The sequence below is a fragment of the Tenrec ecaudatus genome, chromosome 11, assembly GCF_050624435.1.
Source record: "Tenrec ecaudatus isolate mTenEca1 chromosome 11, mTenEca1.hap1, whole genome shotgun sequence".
NCBI lineage: Eukaryota > Metazoa > Chordata > Mammalia > Afrosoricida > Tenrecidae > Tenrec > Tenrec ecaudatus.
In genome coordinates, this window is record NC_134540.1 from 122,660,042 (window position 1) to 122,669,355 (window position 9,314).

A 9,314-nucleotide genomic window follows, 5' to 3' on the forward strand; every position below is an offset into this window, starting at 1 on the left:
GATGAGACCCAACCCTTAGTCTTAGGGAGCCCCAGGCCCTGGGCGCCACAGCCCTTAGGTTTAGGGAGCCCATGGCCTGTGATGCCCCAGCCCTTCGGCTTAGGGAGCCCCAGGCCTGGGGCGCGCCAGCCCTTAGGCTTAGGGAACCCATGGCTTGAGACGCCCCAGCCCTTCGGCTTAGGGAGCCCCAGGCCTGGGGCGCCCCAGCAATTAGGCTTAGGGAGCCCAAGGCTTGCGACTCCCATGCCCTTCGATTTAGGGAGCCTCAGGTCGGAAGCCCCCCAGCCCTAAGTCTTAGGGAGACCCTGGCCTGGGGCGCCCCATCCCTTAGGCTTTGGGAGCACAAGGCCTGGGGCGCCCCAGCCCTTCGGCTTTGGGAGCACCTGGCCTGGGGCGCCACAGCCCTTCGGCTTAGGGAGCCCCTGGCATGGGGCATCCCAGCCTTAGGCTTTGGAAGCCACAGACCTGGGGAGTCCCAGCCCTTAGGCTTTGGGAGCCTAAGGCCTGGTGCGCCCCAGCCCTTAGGCTTTGTGTGCCCCAGGCCTGGGGCGCCCCAGCCCTTAGGCTTAGGGAGCCCATGGCCTGGGACGCCCCAGCCCTCCGGCTAGGGTGCGCCAGGCCTAGGGCGCCCCAGCCCTTGGGCTTTGGGAGCCCCAGGCCTGGGGCGCTCCAGCCCTAAGGCTTAGGGAGCCCCAGGCCTGGGGCGCCCCAGCCCTTAGGCTTAGGGAACCCATGGCCTGGGACGCCCAAGCCCTTCGGCTAGGGCGCGCCAGGCCTAGGACGCCCCAGCCCTTAGGATTAGGGAGCACAAGGGCTGCGACGCCCCACCCTTAGGCTTTGGGAGCCCCAGGAATGATGAGACCCAACCCTTAGTCTTAGGGAGCCCCAGGCCCTGGGCGCCACAGCCCTTAGGTTTAGGGAGCCCATGGCCTGTGATGCCCCAGCCCTTCGGCTTAGGGAGCCCCTGGCATGGGGCATCCCAGGCTTAGTATTGGGAGCCCAAGGCCTGGGGCGACACAGCCCTTAGGATTTGGGAGCCCAATGCCTGGGGCGCCCCAGCCCTTAGGCTTTGGGTGCCCCAGGCCTGGGGCTCCCCAGCCCTTAGGCTAAGGGAGTCCCTGGCCTGGGGCGCCCCAGACCTTAGGCTTTGGGAGCCCAAGGCCTGGGGCGCCCCAGCCCTTAGGCTTTGGGAACCCCAGGCCTGGGGCGTCCCAGCCCTTAGGCTTAGGGAGCCCCAGGCATGGGGCGTCCCAGCCCTTAGGCTTAGGGAACCCATGGCCTGGGACCCCCAAGTCCTTCAGCTAGAGCGCGCCAGGCCTAGGGCGCCCCAGCCCTTAGGCTTTGGGAGCCCAAAGCGTGGGGTGCCCCAGCCCTTAGGCTTTGGGAGCCCCAGACTTGGGGCGCTCCAGCCCTAAGGCTTAGGGAGCCCCAGGCCTGGGGCGCCCCAGCCCTTAGGCTTTGGGAGCCACAGGAATGGTATGCCCCTGCCCTTAGGTTAGGGAGCCCCAGGCCTGGGGCGGCCCAGCCCTTAGGCTTTGGGAGCCCCAGGCATGGTACGCCCCAGCCCTTAGGCTTAGGGAGCCCCTGGCCTGGGGCGCCACAGCCCTTAGGCTTTGGGAGCCCCAGGTTTGGGGCGCTACAACCCTACGGCTAAGGGATCCCCAGGCCGGGGCCCCCCAGCCCTTAGGCTTATGGAGCCCAAGGCTTGCGACTCCCCAGCCCTTCGGTTTAGGGAGCCTCAGGCCTGAAGCCCCCCAGCCCTAAGTCTTAGGGAGGCCCTGGCCTGGGTCGCCCCAGCCCTTAGGCTTTGGGAGCACAAGGCCTGGGGCGCCCCAGCCCTTCGGCTTTGGGAGCCCCAGGCCTGGGGTGCCCCAGCCCTTAGGCTTTGGGTAACCAAGGCCTGGGGCTCCCCAGCCCTTAGGCTTAGGGAGTCCCTGGCCTGGGGCGCCCCAGCCCTTAGGCTTTGGGAGCCCAAGGCCAGGGGCGTCCCAGCCTTTAGGCTTAGGGAGCCCCAGGCATGGGGCGCCCCAGCCCTTAGGCTTAGGGAACCCATGGCCTGGGACGCCCAATTCCTTCGGCTAGGGCGCGCCAGGCCTAGGGCGCCCCAGCCCTTAGGCTTTGGGAACCCAAAGCGTGGGGTGCCCCAGCCCTTAGGCTTTGGGAGCCCCAGACCTGGGGCGCTCCAGCCCTAAGGCTTAGGGAGCCCCAGGCCTGGGGCGCCCCAGTCCTTCGGCTTTGGGAGCCCCTGGCCTGGGGCGCCCCAGCCCTTAGGCTTTGGGAGCCCAAGGCCTGGGGCTCCCCAGCCCTTAGGCTTTGGGAACCCCAGGCCTGGGGCGTCCCAGCCCTTAGGCTTAGGGAGCCCCAGGCATGGGGTGCCCCAGCCCTTAGGCTTAGGGAACCCATGGCCTGGGACACCCAAGCCCTTCGGCTAGGGCGCGCCAGGCCTAGGGCGCCCCAGCCCTTAGGCTTTGGGAGCCCAAGGCGTGGGGTGCCCCAGCCCTTAGGCTTTGGGAGCCCCAGACCTTGGGCGCTTCCGCCCTAAGTCTTAGGGAGCCCCAGGCCTGGGGAGCCCCAGCCCTTAGCATAGGGTGCCCCAGGCCTTGGGCGCGCCAGCCCTTAGGATTTGGGAGCCCCAGGCCTGGGGCACTCCAGGCCTTAGGCTTAGGAAGCCCCAGGCCTGGTGCGCCCCAGCCCTTAGGCTTTGGGAGCCCCAGACCTGGGGTGCCCCAGCCCTTAGGCTTAGGGAGCCCAAGGGCTGCAACGCCCCTGCCCTTTGGCTTTGGGAGCCCCAGGCCTGATGCGCCCCAGCCCTTAGTCTTATGGAGCCCCAGGCCCTGGGCGCCACAGCCCTTAGGCTTAGGGAGCCCATGGCCTGGGACGCCCCAGCCCTTCGGCTTAGGGAGCCCCAGGCCTGGGGCCCCAGCCCTTAGGCTTAGGGAACCCATGGCTTGGGACGCCCCAGCCCTTCGGCTTAGGGAGCCCCAGTGCTGGGGCTCCCCCGCCCTTAGGATTTGGGAGCCACAGGCATGGTACTCCCCAGCACTTAGGGTTTGGGAGCCGCAGGCCTGGGGCGCCCCAGCCCTTAGGCTTTGGGAGCCCCAGGCCTGGGGCGCCCCAGGACTTAGGTTTGGGAGCCCCTGGCCTGGGGCGCCCCTGTCCTTCGGCTTAGGGAGCCCCTCATGGGGCGGCACAGATTTAGGCTTTGGGAGCCCCAGGCCTGGGGCACCCCAGCCCTTAGGCTTTGGGAGCCCAATGCCTGGGGCGCCCCAGCCCATAGGCTTTGGGTGCCCCAGGCCTGGGGCGCTCCAGCCTTTAGGCTTAGGGAGCCCCAGGCAGGGGGCGATCCACCCCTTGGGCTTAGCGAGCCCCAGGCATGGGGCGGCCCAGGCCTTATGTTTAGGGAGCCCATGGCCTGGGACGCCCCAGCCCTTCGGCAAGGGCTCGCCAGGCCTAGGTCACCCCAGCCCTTAGGCTTTGTGAGCCCCAGGCCTGGGGCACTCCAACCCTAAGGCTTAGGGATCCCCAGGACGGGGCGCCCCAGCCCTTCGGCTTAGGGAGCCTCAGGCCGGAAGCCCCCCAGCCCTAAGGCTTAGGGAGCCCCTGGCCTGGGGCGCCCCAGCCCTTAGGCTTTGGGAGCACAAGGCCTGGGGCGCCCCACCCTTAGGCTTTGGGAGCCCCTGGCCTGGGGCGCCCCAGCCCTTCGGCTTAGTGAGCCCCTGGCATGGGGCATCCCAGCCTTAGGCTTTAGGACCCGCAGGCCTGGGGCGCCCCAGCCCTTAGTCTTTGGGAGCCCAAGGCCTGGGGCGCCCCAGCCCTTAGGCTTTGGGTGCCCCAGGCCTGGGGCGCCCCAGCCCTTAGGCTTAGGGAGCCCATGGCCTGGGACGCCCCAGCCCTCCGGCTAGTGTGCGCCAGGCCTGCGGCGCCCCAGCCCTTAGGCTTTGGGAGCCCAAGGCGTGGGGTGCCCCAGCCCTTAGGCTTTGGGAGCCCCAGACCTGGGGCGCTCCAGCCCTAATGCTTAGGGAGCCCCAGGCCTGGGGCGCCCAAACACTTAGGCTTTGGGAGCCCCTGGCCTGGGGCGCCCCAGCCCTTAGGCTTTGGGAGCCCAAGGCCTGGGGCGCCCCAGCCCTTAGGCTTTGGGAACCCCAGGCCTGGGGCGTCCCAGCCCTTATGCTTAGGGAGCTCCAGGCATGGGGCGCCCCAGCACTTAGGCTTAGGGAACCCATGGCCTGGGACGCCCAAGCCCTTCGGATAGGGCGCTCCAGGCCTAGGGCGCCCCAGCCCTTAGGCTTTGGGAGCCCAAGGCGTGGGGTGCCCCAGCCCTTAGGCTTTGGGAGCCCCAGGCCTGGGGAGCCCCAGCCCTTAGGCTTAGGGAACCCATGGCCTGGGACGCCCAAGCCCTTCGGCTAGGGCGCGCCAGGCCTAGGGCGCTCCAGCCCTTAGGCTTAGGGAGCACAAGGCTGCGATGCCCCACCCTTAGGCTTTGGGAGCCCCAGGAATGATGAGACCCAACCCTTAGTCTTAGGGAGCCCCAGGCCCTGGGCGCCACAGCCCTTAGGCTTAGGGAGCCCATGGCCAGTGATGCCCCAGCCCTTCGGCTTAGGGAGCCCCAGGCCTGGGGCGCGCCAGCCCTTAGGCTTAGGGAACCCATGGCTTGGGACGCCCCAGCCCTTCGGCTTAGGGAGCCCCAGTCCTGGGGCGCCCCAGCCCTTAGGATTTGGGAGCCACAGGAATGGTATGCCCCAGCCCTTAGGTTAGGGAGCCCCAGGCCTGGTGCTCCCCAGCCCTTAGGCTATTGGAGACCCAGGCCTGGGGCGGCCCAGCCCTTAGGCTTTGGGAGCCCCAGGCATGGTACCCCCAGCCCTTAGGCTTAGGGAGCCCCTGGCCTGGGGCGCCCCAGACCTTAGGCTTTGGGAGCCCAAGGCCTGGGGCGCCCCAGCCCTTAGGCTTTGGGAACCCCAGGCCTGGGGCGTCCCAGCCCTTAGGCTTAGGGAGCCCCAGGCATGGGGCGCCCCAGCCCTTAGGCTTAGGGAACCCATGGCCTGGGACGCCCAAGTCCTTCGGCTAGGGCGCGCCAGGCTTAGGGCGCCCCAGCCCTTAGGCTTTGGGAGCCCAAAGCGTGGGGTGCCCCAGCCCTTAGGCTTTGGGAGCCCCAGACCTGGGGCGCTCCAGCCCTAAGGCTTAGGGAGCCCCAGGCCTGGGGCGCCCCAGCCCTTAGGCTTTGGGAGCCACAGGAATGGTATGCCCCTGCCCTTAGATTAGGGAGCCCCAAGCCTGGGGCTCCCCAGCCCTTAGGCTATTGGAGCCCCAGGCGTGGGGCGGCCCAGCCCTTAGGCTTTGGGAGCCCCAGGCATGGTACGCCCCAGCCCTTAGGCTTAGGGAGCCCCTGGCCTGGGGCGCCACAGCCCTTAGGCTTTGGGAGCCCCAGGTTTGGGGCGCTCCAACCCTACGGCTTAGGGATCCCCAGGCCGGGGACCCCCAGCCCTTAGGCTTAGGGAGCCCAAGGCTTGCGACTCCCCAGCCCTTCGGTTTAGGGAGCCTCAGGCCGGAAGCCCCCCAGCCCTAAGTCTTAGGGAGGCCCTGGCCTGGGGCGCCCCAGCCCTTAGGCTTTGGGAGCACAAGGCCTGGGGCGCCCCAGCCCTTCGGCTTTGGGAGCCCCTGGCCTGGGGCGCCACATCCCTTCGGCATAGGGAGCCCCTGGCCTGGGGCGCCCCAGCCCTTCGGCTTAGGGAGCCCCTGGCCTGGGGCGCCCCAGCCCTTCGGCTTAGGGAGCCCCTGGCCTGGGGCACCCCAGCCCTTCGGCTTAGGGAGCCCCTGGCATGGGGCATCACAGCCTTAGAATTGGGAGCCCCAGGCCAGGGGCGCCCCAGCCCTTAGGCTTTGGGAGCCCAAGGCCTGGGGCGCCCCAGCCCTTAGGCTTAGGGAGTCCCTGGCCTGGGGCGCCCCAGCCCTTAGGCTTTGGGAGCCCAAGGCCTGGGGTGCCCCAGCCCTTAGGCTTAGGGAGCCCCAGGCCTGGGGCGCCCCAGCCCTTAGGCTTAGGGAACCCATGGCCTGGGACGCCCAAGTCCTTCGGCTAGGGCGCGCCAGCAGTAGGGCGCCCCAGCCCTTAGGCTTTGGGAGCCCAAAGCGTGGGGTGCCCCAGCCCTTAGGCTTTGGGAGCCCCAGACCTGGGGCGCTCCAGCCCTAAGGCTTAGGGAGCCACAGGCCTGGGGAGCCCCAGCCCTTAGGCTTTGGGAGCCTAAGGCCTGGTGCGCCCCAGCCCTTAGGCTTAGGGAGCCCCAGGCCTGCGGCACCCCAGCCCTTAGGCTTAGGGAGCCCAAGGCTTGCGACTCCCCAGCCCTTCGGCTTAGGGAGCCCCTGGCATGGGGCATCCCAGCCTTAGAATTGGGAGCCCCAGGACTGGGGCGCCCCAGCCCTTAGGCTTTGGGAGCCCAAGGCCTGAGCGCCCCAGCCCTTAGGCTTTGGGTGCCCCATGCCTGGGGATCCCCAGCCCTTAGGCTTAGGGAGTCCCTGGCCTGGGGCGCTCCAGCCCTTAGGCTTTGGGAGCCCAAGGCTTGGGGCGCCCCAGCCCTTAGGCTTTGGGAACCCCAGGCCTGGGGCGTACCAGCCCTTAGCCTTAGGGAGCCCCAGGCATGGGGCGCCTCAGCCCTTAGGCTTAGGGAACCCATGGCCTGGGACGCCCAAGTCCTTCGGCTAGGGCGCGCCAGGCCTAGGGCGCCCCAGCCCTTAGGCTTTGGGAGCCCAAAGCATGGGGTACCCCAGCCCTTAGGCTTTGGGAGCCCCAGACCTGGGGCGCTCCAGCCCTAAGGCTTAGGGAGCCCCTGGCCTGGGGCGCCCCAGCCCTTAGGCATTGGGAGCACAAGGCCTGGGGCGCCCCAGCCCTTAGGCTTTGGGTGCCCCAGGCCTGGGGCGCCCCAGCCCTTAGGCTTAGGGAGCCCATGGCCTGGGACGCCCCAGCCCTTCGGCTTAGGGAGCCCCAGGCCTGGGGCCCCCAGCCCTTAGGCTTAGGGAACCCATGGCTTGGGACGCCCCAGCCCTTCGGGTTAGGGAGCCCCAGTCCTGGGTCTCCCCCGCCCTTAGGATTTGGGAGCCACAGGCATGGTACTCCGCACCCCTTAGGTTAGGGAGCCCCAGGCCTGGAGCTCCCCAGCCCTTAGGCTTTGGGAGCCCCAGGCCTGGGGCGCCCCAGGACTTAGGTTTGGGAGCCCCTGGCCTGGGGCGCCCCAGTCCTTCGGCTTAGGGAGCCCCTCATGGGGCGGCACAGACATAGGCTTTGTAAGCCCCAGGCCTGGGGCACCCCAGCCCTTACGCTTTGGGAGCCCAAAGCCTAGGGCGCCCCAGCCCTTAGGCTTTCGGTGCCCCAGGCCTGGGGCACTCCAACCCTAAGGCTTAGGGATCCCCAGTCCGGGGCGCCCCAGCCCTTAGGCTTAGGGAGCCCAAGGCTTGCGACTCCCCAGCCCTTCGGCTTAGGGAGCCTCAGGCTGGAAGACCCCCAGCCCTAAGGCTTAGGGAGCCCTTGGCCTGGGGTGCCCCAGCCCTTAGGGTTTGGGAGCACAAGGCCTGGGGCGCCCCAGCCCTTAGGCTTTGGGAGCGCCTGGCCTGTGGCGCCCCAGTCCTTCGGCTTAGGGAGCCCATGGCGTGGGATGCCCCAGCCCTCCGGCTAGTGTGCGCCAGGCCTAGGGCGCCCCAGCCCTTAGGCTTTGGGTGCCCAAGGAGTGGGGTGCCCCAGCCCTTAGGCTTTGGGAGCCCCAGACCTGGGGCGCTCCAGCCCTAAGGCTTAGGGAGCCCCAGCCCTTAGGCTTTGGGAGCCCAAGGCCTGGGGCGCCCCAGCCCTTAGGCTTAGGGAACCCATGGCCTGGGACGCCCAAGCCCTTCGGCTAGGGCGCGCCAGGCCTAGGGCGCCCCAGCCCTTAGGCTTAGGGAGCACAAGGGCTGCGACGCCCCACCCTTAGGCTTTGGGAGCCCCAGGAATGATGAGAGACAACCATTACTCTTAGGGAGCCCCAGTCCCTGGGCGCCACAGCCCTTAGGCTTAGGGAGCCTATGGCCTGTGATGCCCCAGCCCTTCGGCTTAGGGAGCCCCAGGCCTGGGGCGCGCCAGCCCTTAGGCTTAGGGAACCCATGGCTTGGGACGCCCCAGCCCTTCGGATTAGGGAGCCCCAGTCCTGGGGCGCCCCAGCCCTTAGGATTTGGGAGCCACAGGAATGGTATGCCCCAGCCCATAGGTTAGGGAGCCCCAGGCCTGGGGCTCCCCATCCCTTAAGCTATTGGAGCCCCAGGCCTGGGGCGGCCCAGCCCTTAGGCTTTGGGAGCCCCAGGCATGGTACGCCCCAGCCCTTAGGCTTAGGGAGCCCCTGGCCTGGGGCGCCGCAGCCCTTAGACTTTGGGAGCCCCAGGTTTGGGGCGCTCCAACCCTACGGCTTAGGGATCCCCAGGCCGGGGCCCCCCAGCCCTTCGGCTTAGGGAGCCCCTGGCATGGGGCATCCCAGCCTTAGGCTTTGGGAGCCACAGGCCTGGTGCGCCCCAGCCCTTAGGCTTTGGGTGCCCCAGGCCTGGGGCGCCCCAGCCCTTAGGCTTAGGGAGCCCATGGCCTGGGACGCCCCAGCCCTCCGGCTAGGGTGCGCCAGGCCTAGGGCGCCCCAGCCCTTGGGCTTTGGGAGCCCCAGGCCTGGGGCGCTCCAGCCCTAAGGCTTAGGGAGCCCCAGGCCTGCGGCGCCCCAGCCCTTAGGCTTAGAGAGCCCACGGCTTGCGACTCCCCAGCCCTTCGGCTTTGGGAGCCCCTGGCATGTGGCATCCCAGCCTTAGAATTGGGAGCCCCAGGACTGGGGCGCCCCAGCCCTTAGGCTTTGGGAGCCCAAGTCCTGAGCGCCCCAGCCCTTAGGCTTTGGGTGCCCCAGGCGGGGGCTCCCCAGCCCTTAGGCTTAGGGAGTCCCTGGCCTGGGGCGCCCCAGCCCTTAGGCTTTGGGAGTCCAAGGCTTGGGGCGCCCCAGCCCTTAGGCTTAGGGAACCCCATGCCTGGGGCGTACCAGCCCTTAGGCTTAGGGAGCCCCAGGCATGGGGCGCCTCAGCCCTTAGGCTTAGGGAACCCATGGCCTGGGACGCCCAAGTCCTTCGGCTAGGGCGCGCAAGGCCTAGGGCGCCCCAGCCCTTAGGCTTTGGGAGCCCCTGGCCTGGGGCGCCCCAGCCCTTAGGCTTTGGGAGCACAAGGCCTGGGCGCCCCAGCCCTTAGGCTTTGGGAGCCCCTGGCCTGGGGCGCCCCAGCCTTTCAGCTTAGGGAGCCCCTGGCATGGGGCATCCCATCCTAAGGCTTTGGGACC